Below are 15,073 nucleotides of genomic sequence, written 5' to 3' on the forward strand. Positions count from 1 at the left end.
CCATACACATCTCACACGTATAGCATTTACCCTTACAACCTCGGAGGGACTGGATAGCGCTATGATCCCCATTTCACAGATGAGGCACAGAGAGGTTAAGTGATTTCTCCAAGGTCTATGGTGGAGCAGGGAACTGAACCTGGGTGTCCTGGTACCAAGCTAGTGCCCTAACCAGCGGGATGCTGTTCTCTGAGAGCAACAGGGGATGGATCACTCGGTTACCTGTTCTGTTCATTCCTTCTGAAGCACCTGACTCTGGCCACTGTCGGCAGACAGGACACTGAGCTAGATGGACCTTTGGTCTGACCCGGCCTGACCGTTCTTATGTTCTGTGCCGTAGAGTTGGCTCAATTCCAAACGAAGGCACATCGGAAAATAAAGATTCTGCCTCACAGAGTGCAAGGCCGGAAGAGCCCGCTTTGGTCACCCTGTCCAACTCGCTGCCTAACACAGGCCAGAAAATTTCATCCAGAGAGTCCAGCAGCAAGTCCTCTGCTACGCAAGTGAATACTGGAGCCCAGTAACTGTTTGGTGGTAAATAATGTAGGTGAGGAAACAAGGGGAGTTTGGATTTAAATCCTGTTTATGCTTCTCTCTCAGGTGCTTCTCTGGCTCCCAGGACTGCACACGCTGAATGCCTCATAATTGTTAACATACTTACCTACCCAGCACTGGGAGGCAGGGCAGTTCTGTCATCCCCACTACACAGCTGGAGGAGCGAGGTAGTAAGAGGCTAAGGGACATACCCAAGATTGTTAAGGTGACTAAGAGTTTGGGCCGGAGTTGGAAGCAACTCTCAAAAGGTTTTTTCCTGGATGTCTGCAGGGTACGAGCTAACAATTCACTCCTGAGAACAGCTCACATAGAGTTCTGCTGAGCGTGAACCTAGCTCCCGAGCCAGATTTGGTCTTGTCTACCAGACCCTAAACCAGAGCTGATTGCCTCCTTTTCACTATTCCCCGGTGAATTTCTGCATGACAGCCACTGCAGGAGAAAGATTTCCACTAGCAGGAAAAGTTAGCCTAGCCCAGGGTTGTTTAAGATGTTAACACCAGTCCGAAATGTAGTCTATGAAATACAGCAAAGAGTTAAATGGCTCACATGCCTTGCAAGACAAACAGGGCTTAATGAAATCTTTATTTGTAAAATATATTTTTTAATTTAAATGCAAATGGGGTGCTGCATTGTGTGCAGGTCACTCATGCCAACACGCTGCGCAGTTAGCAAGGCTGCATCTCAGGAAGCCAAGACTGCTAATGGGCCAGCACTTCCTGTGCATTTGTTTTAAGTTAATTAAATTTTTTTTTTCAAAAAGGGATGAGTCTTGCTTTGCAAAATACGTTCCTGACTCCACTGAGCGAAGCCTCCCCCAGCCAACAGTGGGGTCAGGGACAAACGCACAGCAGCCCATTAGATATTAATTGAGCGGGACACAATGATTTCTGTATCCTGGAAAGTCTTTTGGCGAGCCACCAATCACAGCCCAGTGGTCGATACAAGCTCCCAGCCTGGGTCCTGCAACAGTCAGTGCCAGATGAAATGTTATGGACAGTAAATCTGAGTAAGGCTCTGGGAGACTTTTCTAAATACTAGGATGAATTACATATAAGTCTTCTAAAGAGACATTAAACATAATGTGAAACTGCACCTTAAAAGTGATGAACAGGCCAGTTTAGCAGAGCAGTTATTCCTAGGGTTGCACATAAGTTATAGGAAAGTTAATAAAAACCCCTTTGAAGGAGATTTCATCTGAAGAAAATCTCTCTGTACCAAGAAAGATGAGTTGGAATTGGGTCATTATGATCCATGCCCTTCAGGGACGTGCTAGAACTTACAAAGCCTCAGATGGTGTTTAGCTCTTTCTTGCTGGTTCAACTCTGCTTTACTGCTGCCGCCATCATCTGCTGAAGGCACCTGGACCTTCCAGCAGCATGGGAAGCAGTGAGGAACTCATTAATAGCGGCCAAGAGGCTGCAGGAGCACTCTGCTCCCAGCCTGTCAAGCATGTGCCAACAAGCAGCTGGTGGAGTTCGAGCAAAGCAACTGAGGTAATGTATATTTACAGGAATGATCTGAGTCATTGGCAAAGGGTGGCAAGGGACTGACTCAGTGAACTGAAAAGATTTGTGTTTATGGCTGTTGGAAATCACACAGCAGCTCATTTTAGTGCTACCATGAGGGCCTCAAAGCCAAAGGAAGTAATAAGGATTGTAAAATTACCGCATAAGCAAATACATCATCTTTATAATCTATGGCTGCCCCTCTGCTTCTTCTCCTAGGCCAATTTGCTTGGGAAATTCACCTTGTCCTGGGACAGGCTGAGGAGGGAAGTTCTGCTGGGAATCTGAACATGCCGCAGAGTCCACACCATCCCCTACGCTCCCATGACTTTAGAGCACGAGGGAAGGATATTTGGGTCTCGTTCATAAATCTGACAGTTGTAATGGATGTGTGATGGATGAGATCTTGAAACATTCTTGAGCATCTCACATTAGAGAGAAACTCATCCACATGCAACAGAGCCAGGCTCTCCTTCTCCCTAGCCCAGACATAGGCACTTTCTAGGGGGTTCACTGGGCTTCAATTTCTTTGCTAATCTTTCTCACCGGTGCAGAATCAAGCAATGAGCTCTGCTGAGCGGGGACATACTGCACCACACACATAATGATGAGCTGCTAGTCATATGCTGCCCAGTACCCCAGAAACCTCAGGGACACATCAGGTACAACCCAGGTTATGGGACCGAGTGGCTTAGGGGACTGCATACTGAACCCTCCTGCTGCTCCAGGACATCAACTCCAGCCCAGCCTGGGTAGGGACTGGGTGGTGTTACCACCTCCCAGTTGGCTCCTGGCCTGTGTGGAGAAAGCTGGTAGCCTCTAGCACCTGCCCACCTGGTAATACTGTCACTGACCTTGAGTGCCTCCTGCTGCTGCATGCAGTACGGTGGCCCTTGTCCCACTCCTGGTGCCCCCTGCAGGTTGACCACCTCGCTTAGTGGATCTTAAGTGACTCGGCCCTCTGGCTGGGTCACCCAGTCAAAATTAACCCCTTCCAGGGTAGCAAAAGGGTCAACAAAACCGTCTACCATCACCAGAGTCTTGAGCCCCAACTCTGTCTGCACTCCTTGGCTCAAGCTTCCAAAGCAGCCTTGTCCCCTTCTCAGGGCTTGGTTTAGGCTTGCCCCCCCTTTCCTGGGGTTTACACCACTTCATTGGTGGCTGGGGAGGGGGGAACCTGGGCTCACCCACTACTCTGGGTTCCAACCCAAGGACCCTATGAACAGCAACCTCTTGCTGCTTCTTCCCTGGGCCTCTTCCCATCTGGCCCTTCATCTTCACCCTTAGCTCAGGGCTGAAGTTCTTAGGGCCTCGCTTTTCTGCCTTATGCAGAAGCAGACAGAACCAAGCTCTGGTTGTCTCTTGAGTACCTGTGGCCAGAGAGGCTAGGTGAGGCAAGGCACGGCCTACCCTGCCCCACCCCTACTCTCTGGTGCCAGCTCAGAACGGTCTTGCTATCACCCTGCAGCTCCTTTTACCAGAGCCTGCTGGGCTCTCATTGGCTGCTTCCATAAGGCCTCTAGTCAGACCTGCAGGCCCCACCTCTGTTGCTCCTTTCCTGGGGTGGGATGTAGTAGGACCATAGGGCTTCCATCAGGAGACACCCTGTCACCAGCCCCGGTGGGCTGCCTCAGCAGGGAGTGCAATGACTGCCTAGCTTCTGGAGGCGGAACCCGCTCCTGGGCAGGGCCAGACACACTGATGGGGCAGAGTGGGCAAAAGCTGTATTTGTTCTGTAGCTAAAAATACAGAGAGGGCTTTGCTCTCAAGCCAGCAAATCCACCAAGCACTGAATTAACTGCCAAAGGCACAGGCTCACAGCTGCAGCGTCATCTGCCCATGGAGATTTTCACATTCTGACTAAAAATCAGGTATGCCACACCTGTATTTTGTGCAGCATTCCTGCTTCAGTGACAGCTCCGCAGTGAGCTTCACCAGAGACCAGCTGAGCCCATCTCTAGGCTGTGAGGAAGGGGATTAGTCTGTTCGCACCAAGCTGTTCCCTTCATTTACAAGGACACTTACCATGCATAATCTACATACGTACTTGCTGTTTAAGGAGCTGCTTTAACTGGAATTCTACAGAGGCTGTTATTGCTTTGCAACAGGCACTTGCCGAACGGTAGTGGTCTTGTTCCAGAAGGGAATTAAATTGGGATTTTAGGGAGAAGAATGTAGGCAGAACCACTCCTCAAAGGGCAAGAATTCCTCTGGTGTAATGATTTAACTATTTGGTCAGTTCTGCTTCATAGAATATGAGAGTTGGAAGGGACCTCAGGAGGTCATCTAGTCCAACCCCCTTCATGCTCCAGCAGCTGCTAAGATGGTCACTCGGATTGTCAAGGCCACAGATTCAGGGGAATTCACAGTAACACAGGATGAGTGAACAAGTGAAACACCCACTGTTTCTCCCCCTGGGAGAGACGCCGAAGCAGCAGGCAAAGATTAGCATGGTGGTTCTTTGCAGGGCGTTGATACTCGTGCTTCCCTGCCCACAGTATAAAAGCAGCGAACAAGTGGGAGAGCGGTGCACATGTATCACCTAGAACGAAAGAGCTGGAGGAACTCACACCTTATCCAACAAGGGACCGTAAGGGCTCTGACCTAACAGAGCATCAGGCAGATGAAGCAACAAAGTCACAGTATTACATAGGGGGCCACACAGAATCCCCAGCTATTAGAGCATTTCACGCCACTAGCTGCTGCAATTTGTCATTTAAATATTTCCCACAAAACACTTCTTAAAAGACAAACTATAAGAGAGAAGCCAGTGCAAAGACAAGGTGTCCCCCCCTGGGGCTGGGAAACACCGAGACAGAGGCTAACTCACCATCCTTCGGCTCTGCTGTTTCCTTCTCCTGCCCTGGCAAGCATGCAGCCGACAGGCTCACCTTGTGGGTTACACACAGCTGTGATACTGAGCTAGGGGTCAGTCTGGAACTGTGAGAAAGTTGGTGCTGGGAAGGGACACACCAAGTCCGATGTATGCTGTGGACAGGAGAAAATGATACATCACTCCCCTCCCTAATGCAAACTCATGGAGCATTGCTAAATACAGAAAAGCAAAAGCCAGCTCAGAACTCCAGCTGGAGGTCACCAGCTCTGCTAGGCTTTGTAATTAAGCACGAAGACGCAGCACACATCAACCCAGGAACCTGCTTGCTAACAGACACTTCGTCGGCTCAGAACAAGCTTTCTAGACACAGTGCCATCACTCACCTAAACAGCCCCAGGCAATTTGCCTGCTCCCATCACCTGGGTTGCACCCTGCCTGCTGCCAACACCCGTTAGCGTCTGTACTGACAGATGGGTGCAGACCAGTTTGACAATTCCTTGAACAAGGAAAAACAAAAAGCAACAAGTAGCCATTGGGACAGTCATGCTCCACCGCCATGGAGTCACTGTCTGGTTACAGGCCACATCGTAACAGAGTGACCATGCAGACTTCTCATTGGCCAGAGCATTGGAAGTCTCTGTGTATCCAGTGTCATTTAAACTCACTATTCTGGGCCTCCCCAGTCCAGCACCAGGTTCCCCTAATGCTACACAGCTGCCATCTGGCACCACTCCCGGTGGAATTCAGCCTGCAAATTCAGTGAATGCACCTCAATGCCTGCTGCTCAGAGCAGAACATGGCTGTTACCAGTTCAAAGCCTGCTCCTTATTCTCCATGGGGAAATCCCAAAAGAGAATACACTGACAGTGCTTGTATCCTGCTGTTCCACTGAGCAACAGCTACACCCTCTGCCAATGGGTTGCAGTGAAGCCACAGGATCCTGCTGACCCTGGGCCCAATAGGTTCCACAGAAATGCCCTGGTGCTTTAGTGCTGCATGGGGAATGTGCTGAGCTTTGCTGGATGCTATTTGAGTGGCTTCTCTCCCTGCCTGCAATAACAGTGAGTGCCTCTTGGCTCAGGGGATCCTGAAGCAGCAGGGAAGCCCCGGTCCCTGGGGTGGAAGAGAGCAACCAGAAAAAGGAAGAGTAAATATTAACCACTGGCACCAGAGCTAACCTTGACCCTGACAAGTAACGTCATGGAATCTTTAATATCCAAGTAGTTCAGAGAGGGCCTCATGCAGCAAACTGCTTAGAGCCCAGATTCTCAGCCCCATATACTCTGCTGGGATGCAGGCCTGCATGTAGCTAGACAGATGCTGTGCCCACTAAATCATCCCACCCAGCTAAGTAATTCCCCTATGCTGACGGCCTGAGTCTCTGCAGTAAAATCTGCCAGCTGCTGCACATCTCTAGTGACTCAGCTATCTGGACTATTACTCACTAAGGGACAACTAACTTGTCCAGCACTCAGCTCAAAGAGTGGGGCCAGGTGCCGTGCAGATGTGCATGGATGGGAGTGAAATACTGCAGAGATTGCTCCAGCCCAATGGCTGTGGAGCTGCTCCATGTGTGGAGGACAGAACGATGCACATGGCAATAGAGCTCAGCAGAGAAGGGCATGCAACCCCCTGCATCCTCTCCCTGGCCTGTGCAAAACAATTGCACCAGTTCTGGTGCAAAGTGGGGAAATCTGCTCCTATTGTGGTGGCCAGGTCTATCGAAATCCTACAAGTCCAGCTGTTGGGAGCACAGCAATGTGGTCTGCACATCAGGGCACAAGGAAGCTGCAGCCCTTCCTGTCCTCTGTGTTTGGGATTCTGCAGTATTTATCACTGGAGGAATTGCATTCTCTCTCTCTCTGCAGGACAAAGCGGCCATCTGCCTGTGAGATAAACCAAGCTGTGAAAATGTTATTGGCTAGAAGGGAAAGCATGAGCCTCAGAGCCCTGCAGCAGTGTCAGCTCTGAGCAGAATGGAGAGGAGGCTGAGAAGAGAGCACTCTCTCCAGCACATACAGATCCACCACACTGTCCTGTTAGCGCTCATCAATAAACATTTACAGTTTAATCAACATACATCCCTTTATGGAGCAAATCAATAGTTGCTCATTGGGAAGAAAATGAGATAAATAGTAGCCTTAAGAGCATTTCTGTTCCCTGGTCTGGGTCCAACCCTGTGCTGCTGGACGAAATGAGACTTAAAAAATTAAGTACCTGGACTTTGAGCAGTTCTCTGTAACACTGTTTGATGTTCTCCCATTTCCGGGGACTGTTGTGATTCTGCTCAGATGCTAAGAGGAAGAAACATTACAACTTCAACAAAGAGCTAAGTTTCAACCACGGACTAAAAGGAGCAGCTGTGGTCTATGGACTGACTATTCTGGTGGGACTCAGGACTCCTGGGTTCTAATCCTGACTTTGCCATGCCCTTGTTGTGATCTTGGGCAAATTCCTTACCCTCTCTGTCTCCACATCTGTAAAATGGGCTAATGAAGTTCATCCACCAGGATAAAGCACCTTGGGAGTTACAGATGAAAAGTGCAAAGATATACGATGGATTCTGGTACCACTCTTAGCTTTGTGACAGCAGGGCATGGCTGTACCCTCTGTGTCAACTCCTCACAGATCCTTGCTGTCTCCTCTTGATATGCAGTGCAACCCATTCACACTGGGCACTCTGACCGGTTTCCAGCTCTTGCATATGCACTTCCTGCCATCCCATTGCTCCACACACTCCTGTACACCCACTCAAACACAGACATATATGTACATGACAGATACAGTCAAAAATCAGGGAGCTTTCATGATGCTGCCATCTGGATTCAAACAGCTGCATGCTTTCCCGGGTGAGGAAATCTGGTCTCGCATATTTTGCAGCTCTTGCTTCAGGGTAGATGCCATAAAAATGAGGACTTTTGGTTCAATTTGTTCAGTACACTTTTATCTAAGAACTGTAGTTTCATTCTGAAAAAGGATTGTGTCTCCCTCCCAGCTTCCCTGTCAGGATGGGCAGGAATGGTGTCCCTAGCCTCTGTTTGCCAGAAGCTGGGAATGAGTGACAGGGGATGGATCACTTGGTGATTACCTGTTCTGTTCATTCCCTCTGGGGCACCTGGCATTGGCCACTGTCTGAAGACACGATACTGGGCTAGATGGACCACTGGTCTGACTCAGTAGGGCTGTTCTTATGTTCCCCTATGCGCAGAGTAATCGCGCTGGCCCATGGGGTTTTAGTGCACCTCCACAGCCCAGCGCGGTATGTAGAATCTCACAAAGATGCAAGAACAAATTCCCTCCCCAGGTGGCAGGGGCTGGATTCAGTCTACTTCTTCTCTCCTTCCATTATACTCGCTTGTACCTTTTTTATGAAGGAGATGGCCTGAAGGACTTGGAAACCTGGACTGTTTTGGGTACAAAGGCAAAGCTGTCATCATAAAGAGAAGAAATTTCTCCTCCATTCTTTCAATAAGAATCATCACTAACTTGCAAGGATTCCACAGTCAGCAGCAGCAACTCCCTCCCGCCCTCTGGCTACTGCTGAGAATAGGCTACATGCTGGTGAAGAGGGGGCAAAACCTTTACAGATGATTTGACTGAGACTGGGGGCATCTCCCCCAGTCTCACCTGCCCCACCAGGAGGTGGACAGCTGCAACATGCATTTCCCAAGGCAAGCTGAGGCTCAGAAGCATAAACTAGGGTTAGTGTCTGTTAGGTTGACCAGATAGCAAGTGTAAAAAATTAGGACTGGGGGTAATAGGCGCCTATATAAGAAAAAGCCCCCAAAATTGGGACTATCCCTATAAAATCAGGACATCTGGTCACTCTCGTGTCTGTAGAGAAATATGAGAGCTTATTCCCCTTTCCTCTGCATTACTACAGTTCCTCTAAGCCTTGGTCCTTTCCCCTCTTCCAGCTATTTCCTCCTTTGGAAATGCCCCGCTCAGTGTTAAACTGATTTTTCTTCCCACATTATTTTACTGTGGGGTGCTTGGCAAAGATGGAGCCCATGTAATGAACTGCCCCTCTAAATCATCTATCACAGTCAATTATTGCATTCCCAATGCTAATGTGCCATCTAGGGGTCATCCTGCATAGAACAAAGTCCCTTACCCATGGAGATGAGCTAAAGTCTCTCTGACAATTAATGTCCAAAAATAAAGGCATGTGGTGGTCGAGGAGGAGGGTAGATAGAGGATTAATGAGCACTGTAGCTTCTACATTTAGAGAAGCTTCTGAAAGGGACCATAAAATTTTGTAGGGATAAATAAACTCTAGCAGCCAGAAATCAGGGAGAAGAGAAGGAGTTCTAATAAAAGATCCAATTATTTTCAACCACTGGAGGAGACAGGAGCTGCAACAAAAATCCAAAAAATGAAATAGTCATTAACAAAACCCCAGGTGGATGCAATTGTTTTCCTCTTTGGTGGCCCAGTTTTTTTAATCTCACCCACACCAGGCTGCCGTGTTAATTTTAAAATATGCTTGGATAACAGACTATTAACTATTCATGATCTTCTCTTCGATAATTTTTGGTTCTCTGTCACTACTTCAGGGGCTAACCATGATGAACAAGCAAGCTCCTAACTTGCTAGGGAAGCCACTATCAGAACACATTTTTTTCAGGCTTTCCTTACAAGTGTGCTAAGGTGGGGCTCTTCCCAACTGAACTTGGTTTATGAAGCGAGGAGCTTGGGGATACAACACTCAGTACAGGGAAGTTCTTCTAACAGTCGGGCAGTTCTACTCCAACTGGGACAGTGCAAAGTCAGCCAAGAGAAGTTAGAAATAAAGGCTTTGGAAATGGCACTGTGGGGACCACACTCGGAGCCAATGCCAAGCGTTGCTTTCTTCTGAGTATCTCAAAGCGCTACCGGTCAAGCAAGTCTACGCATTTTTCAGACACAAACAGCAAGAGCATGTGAGGGACTGGCAGTCAGGTATAGAATCAGGAATCCCTACACCCAGGCCTCTGCTCTGACCTCTAGTGGTTTGTAGCAGAGGCCTGCCCCTCATCTGCAGCACAAAGCCGCACAAGTCCACAAAGGCAAGCAAGCACCAGAGCTAACAGCATTTATTTGCTCTGGGTTTGGGCCCCATTCTGCTCTCCTTTTTCTCTCTCCACCAGCTTTGTACAGACCTATCCCAGTGCATCCACCCTGATGTTTAGTTCCCTTCCCAATAGAAAGCTGTGCCTTAGAGTCCTATAGGCACCCCTGGGCACTGAATGAGGCGTATGTAAGTAGCAGAGCTCAGCGAAGCAATCACACAGAGAGCCTACCAGGTACACTACAAGCCTGCACAAAGTGACAAGGCAAGAGCAGTAGCTAGCTGATCGCCCTTCCACAGCTGCAAAGCCTCTTTCAACAGCTGGCAGCCAAGCTGGGCCTCCACGCGGGTCAGCTAGTGCTCCTGGAAAAGCACAGTGCAGAGCTCAGCATCTGGGTTTTACTCCTGCCACATTAGTCCCCTGGGTGACTCTGCAGCAGCAGCAGCAGCAGCTGTGTGTGGGGGAAAATGATAGAGGCCAAAGGTTCCCATATGTCACACTCCCACAACCAGTGACATCCCAAGTGACTAACACAGTCATGCACACCAACCACTGCTCTTCGCGACTAGGGCTTTGCTCCTGCAAACTTCAATTATAGGTCAGAGCAGACCTGCAGTAACTGGCAACACCCTGCTTTGGAGTAGGGGCTAGATTTGAGGGTGGGATTTTAGCACAAAGATGAGGGCAGATGAAGTTAGAGCCCGGCACAGAGCTATGTCAAAGCAAGTGAACACAGAAAACAGCAGCGTACAAGATGGAGCATGGGGAAGGGGGACAGAATGGTTAAACATTCCTTACCAGAACAAGGGACAGTGCAAGAAGGAATATATTGAAATAAAATGGGTAAACTAAGCAAAGAAAAACAAAAACCTACCACAGTTCTCAGAGAAAGGCTGGCACAGCTTTTTGGGAGATGTCCCATCTCCCCCTTCTGTAATGAACAGCTGGGGGCTTGCTCACATCACCAGTCGTAGGGACACCTGGCTACTAGGACCTGGAATGAGAACACCAGCTCATGTCAAATCAGCTGAGTTGCCAAAAGGAAACCATTTGCGGTCACTAGTGGGATATGCATGTCTGACTGGAAAACAGCAGCTGAGTGGCTTGCACTGTACAGGTAGCCTAGACATGGCAGGTACCCTGAGCCTTGTGCACACAGCCTCCCGCCCCAGGGTAATGCTGGGGGAGTTTCCTACTAGAAAAGGAGTTACAAAATGAAGATGACAAACAAAATGTTTTCTTCCTCCACTAAAAGCAATTTTAAAAAACAGACTGAAAAGATAAATGGTCTGAAATTGAAAGTAATTCACTTTTCCAGATGGAAGGCAAGAGACAGGAACAAAGCTGGTAATTAAGAATCATCTGCTATGAATACTAAACGCCTGCCACCGCATGCACAAGGACACACAAGCCACGAGGCTGCAAATCTTCCAAAACCAGATCATTCTAGTTACATCAGATCAGACATTCTAGTTACAATGTCTGAATCTTGCTACTGGCACGCACCTTGCTGCAGAATTCTCTTGGGACCTTGTATGAATAAGCCATTAGCTAGCCAGCTTCAGCTAGATCATCTCAAATACCTTTTCCTCCAGGAACTCTTTCCACAGGACTGATACCATAAACATTAGGAAGAGTAAAAACTTCCCATGCATCAAGGGTTCTGCACATTCTCTTAGAAGAGATGGACTCTCAGTTTGACCAAGGACACTAACAACTGACAAGTAGCCTACGTATCTGTTTGGACACTTAGATCTAATCTGATTTTTAGCTATGATTTGCTAACAATACATTAGAGATTGTATAATCATGTAAGCAGTTGTACATATTATGAAATATCAGACTAATTCCAGTTCAGTGTTTGACCTGTTCGTCCTTGCTATTTGAAAGGTTTATCTTGAATGGTTATCCTTGGCCAAGCACTGATGGCAAACATTAGTTGTGCTTATTGTATTGACTACTTTCTTGCGGCTCAGCAAGAAAACGAGCACCTTGAAAATGCCTGCATCACTGCTAGCCTAGAGTACATTCCTGTCCTCTTACCAGGGGAAAAACACAGCCCTGGTTTAGCTTCCACAGGTGAGAATGGAAGACTGAAATACTGTAACAGACTATATTAAACGGGGCATGTGTAGGAGCTACCCCACTAGTAGGGCTTGCAATATACTACATCACTCCAGTGCAGAGGCTCTAGATGAGGGAGGGCTGCAATAGGATATTTGTTAGAGTCCATGAATCCTTTTTCAACCCACTACACTAACTATATCCTGTGTTAGGAATAAGTGAATCCTTGTGCCTTGATGCCTTGTGCCTCTCTCTGTCTGATGGCCTGTTAGGCTGTCCCTACAGCATTCGTGCTATGTTGCAGTTTTAATCTATGAGCACGAAGACTACCACTTGCAGTCATTTCTTCCCAACTGATCCCCACATTCTTAGAGATGGAAGTGGATTAAACCACTCACCTCCCTCTAATGCTGTGTTAAGGCTGCAGAATGAATCAGCAACTGGCAGGATCAATACCTCATCTATTGAGGATATGGCTTCATCCCAATAGAGCAGCCAGCTGCCACTCTGCTACCATATATGGAATCCAGCTCCGGAACCAGGCTATGTCCCTTATCCAGGGACAGAAGGGATGAGAACCGCTGAGGACCCAACACCCTTCCAATTGTTCAAATCAAGAGTATACTCATGATGGTCACTTATATATGAAGAAACATCCACCTTTCATAGTAAGAGAAGAGTAAGTCCCTCTCCCCCCTTGACTGTCACTCATGTGGAAGGACCTAGTTTTGCTGCATTTTCTCTGGAAGATTTAAAAATAGTCTTTTATGAATGTTGTGTGCCTGTATGCAATGGAAGCCACACCAGAGACTCACACGGTATGTAGTGTTTTATTGAATGAAAGTAAATTACAATAGACAAAAGTATGTTACACATGCTATACAAAATATACATTCTTATAAGTGAGAAAAATAGAGATACTAGGAAAGAGCAACAGTAAATGAGGGCAGATCTGTAGACAGTGCCTTAGATACACTCGTTATTAGAGCTGCTTCACTTTGGCATTGATTGACAAAGATGGGTACGAATATGGGAAACAGAATAACTTCTGTTATTCTCTCCAAGTTAGACAGATCTCTTGGTAAACAGATGGGTGAATGTCTTAGCAAAACACAGGTAGCTGCATCATCCTGTTTCTAACTGTGTAATTTAGGAGCTGTTGCTCTTAAAACTGCAGTTGGAAACTTAGCCTGTTTTTCAGAATGCAAAAGTAGTACATTGGTAAGTAGCTTGCCCAATTAAAAGTCAAGGCTACGTACAACCAGCTTAACACCACTTTAAAGAGGCCACTGTTTATGCCAGGACACTAAATAAATCTTTTCTGTTGCAGGTAGCATAACTTACAAGCCTTAGATCTGATTCTGCACACCTTACAAGACAACACTGCCTTTGACTTCACTGGGTGTTCTGAATACCAGGGCAGATCAGGCTCCCTAACCTGTCACGCACACCAAGTTAGCATCAATGGGTTGCACAAGCAGAGGAACTAATGTCATGTTGACTTGTGCTCCATACAAAATAGAAGGAGGGGGAAATAAATGTTTGCCAAATGGAAGGAGAAAAAAGCACAGCAGAAATGAAGTGTTATATGTCTGCTGCCAAGAGATCATGGTTCTCAACATGCTGTGGACCAGCTATGCCACATTGACCTTTACCATGTATGACCAAATCAGGCGGAAGCCTGGAATGATGCACGCTTTCCATTGCAGCAATTTCATAGCTGGCACTTCTGACGTTAATTTAGGCTACTAGGGTACGTCTACAGACTTTTGGAGCGAGCCGCCCAGCCCAGCTCAACAGACTTGGGTTGCAGGGCTCATGCTAGTGCTCAAGAAGTAGCTGTATAAACAACACTCTGAAGTCGCAGCTTGGGCTCTGATGCTTCCCCACCCCCCTCCCCCACCCACCCCACCCCTCCGCCCCGGCTTTAGGGCCTGAGCCGTAACTTCAAAGTGCTGTCTACACAGCTACTTTCAGAGAGCTAGCGTGAGCGTTGAGCTGGTGTGGGAGGCTCACTCCGAAATACTGTGGAGCTGTACCCAGACACAACAGCAGGGTCCTTCGGCACAAAGGTGAGCTCAGGTCTTAAAATGAACAATGTGCCTTCCTAGATGGAGTTCAAAGAGAAAACTCTGCGTCCCCCCCCTGCCCCCCTCCAAATCAGGTACTTCAGAATTCCCCTTTGAGCTGTAGTGAGTGTTACATTTAATAACCCCAAAATATTGAGAACTTCAAAGCACCAAGCGACTAAAATGCCAGTGTTTAGTTCTACATTATTTGATCAAAAACAACTGACTCCCCTCCACAGTACAGCTGCTGGACTACCTTACGGTTTGCTTTAACAACTCTGGGATAAGTGCCACTGCTGAATCTTTGGTCCTTGTTTGCCTGGATCAGTCCACAGGCCACGCCAGAGAAGGAAAGTAACGGATATTTTCAAATATGTTTGAGGAGCCTCACTTACCCTGTAGGTGAGCCGATCTCTGACTCAAGTAAGTTCTAGCTGTGGTCTCAGAAAGAAGGATTCACCTGAAATGCCCCAAACCTTACAATCCCATCCAAGAAGTGAACAGCAGGAGAAGTCACTAGTTCTTGCAGAGTTCTATCTTTTGGTTTGATGCAAACTGCGTTTTTCTTTCTAAAATTGAGAGTCACGGTGCTGATTCTACTACTGATTAGTGGATTTTCTATAGACTGAACAAAGGCATCAGTGATCAGGAGGAAAGCCCTGGGGATCTTATTTACTGGAGACAGCATACATCAGGAAGGATAGCACCACCAAATGCTTTAGCTATAAGCTCACTGTCCTTGAAGATGCAAAATTGATGAAAATTAAAAAAAAACACTGTAAAATGAGCATCTCTACCTAGATAATTTACCAGAAAGTGACAGCTTTTTAGGCAGTGTAGGATGATATTTCCTTTGAAGCTTATGAGATGTCATCTAGTGTTATTGGTGACGCTTCTCTGACTATGCTGCTGGGGAGAAGACAACATTCATTGAATGGTTCTGTTGCTAACACATCGCACAGGGAACCTCAGCAGGGAGAAGAACTGCTTTCC

General features: G+C 47.5%; 1 protein-coding gene across 2 annotated transcripts in view; it reads right to left on the reverse strand.

Annotated features, from left to right (window-relative positions):
* The window catches only part of LRIG2 (leucine rich repeats and immunoglobulin like domains 2), a 143,779-nt gene that overhangs the window by 84,170 nt on the left and 44,536 nt on the right, over window positions 1-15,073 (reverse strand). For both annotated transcript variants that reach the window (XR_007353467.2, XR_007353466.2), the window contains exons 17-19: window positions 10,822-10,941; window positions 7,114-7,190; window positions 4,891-5,048 (exon numbers count right to left, since the gene is read on the reverse strand). The gene's annotated coding sequence lies outside the window, so the exon portion shown is untranslated. The remainder of the gene's footprint in view (window positions 1-4,890; window positions 5,049-7,113; window positions 7,191-10,821; window positions 10,942-15,073) is intronic.

This window comes from Caretta caretta, chromosome 21, assembly GCF_965140235.1.
Source record: "Caretta caretta isolate rCarCar2 chromosome 21, rCarCar1.hap1, whole genome shotgun sequence".
NCBI lineage: Eukaryota > Metazoa > Chordata > Testudines > Cheloniidae > Caretta > Caretta caretta.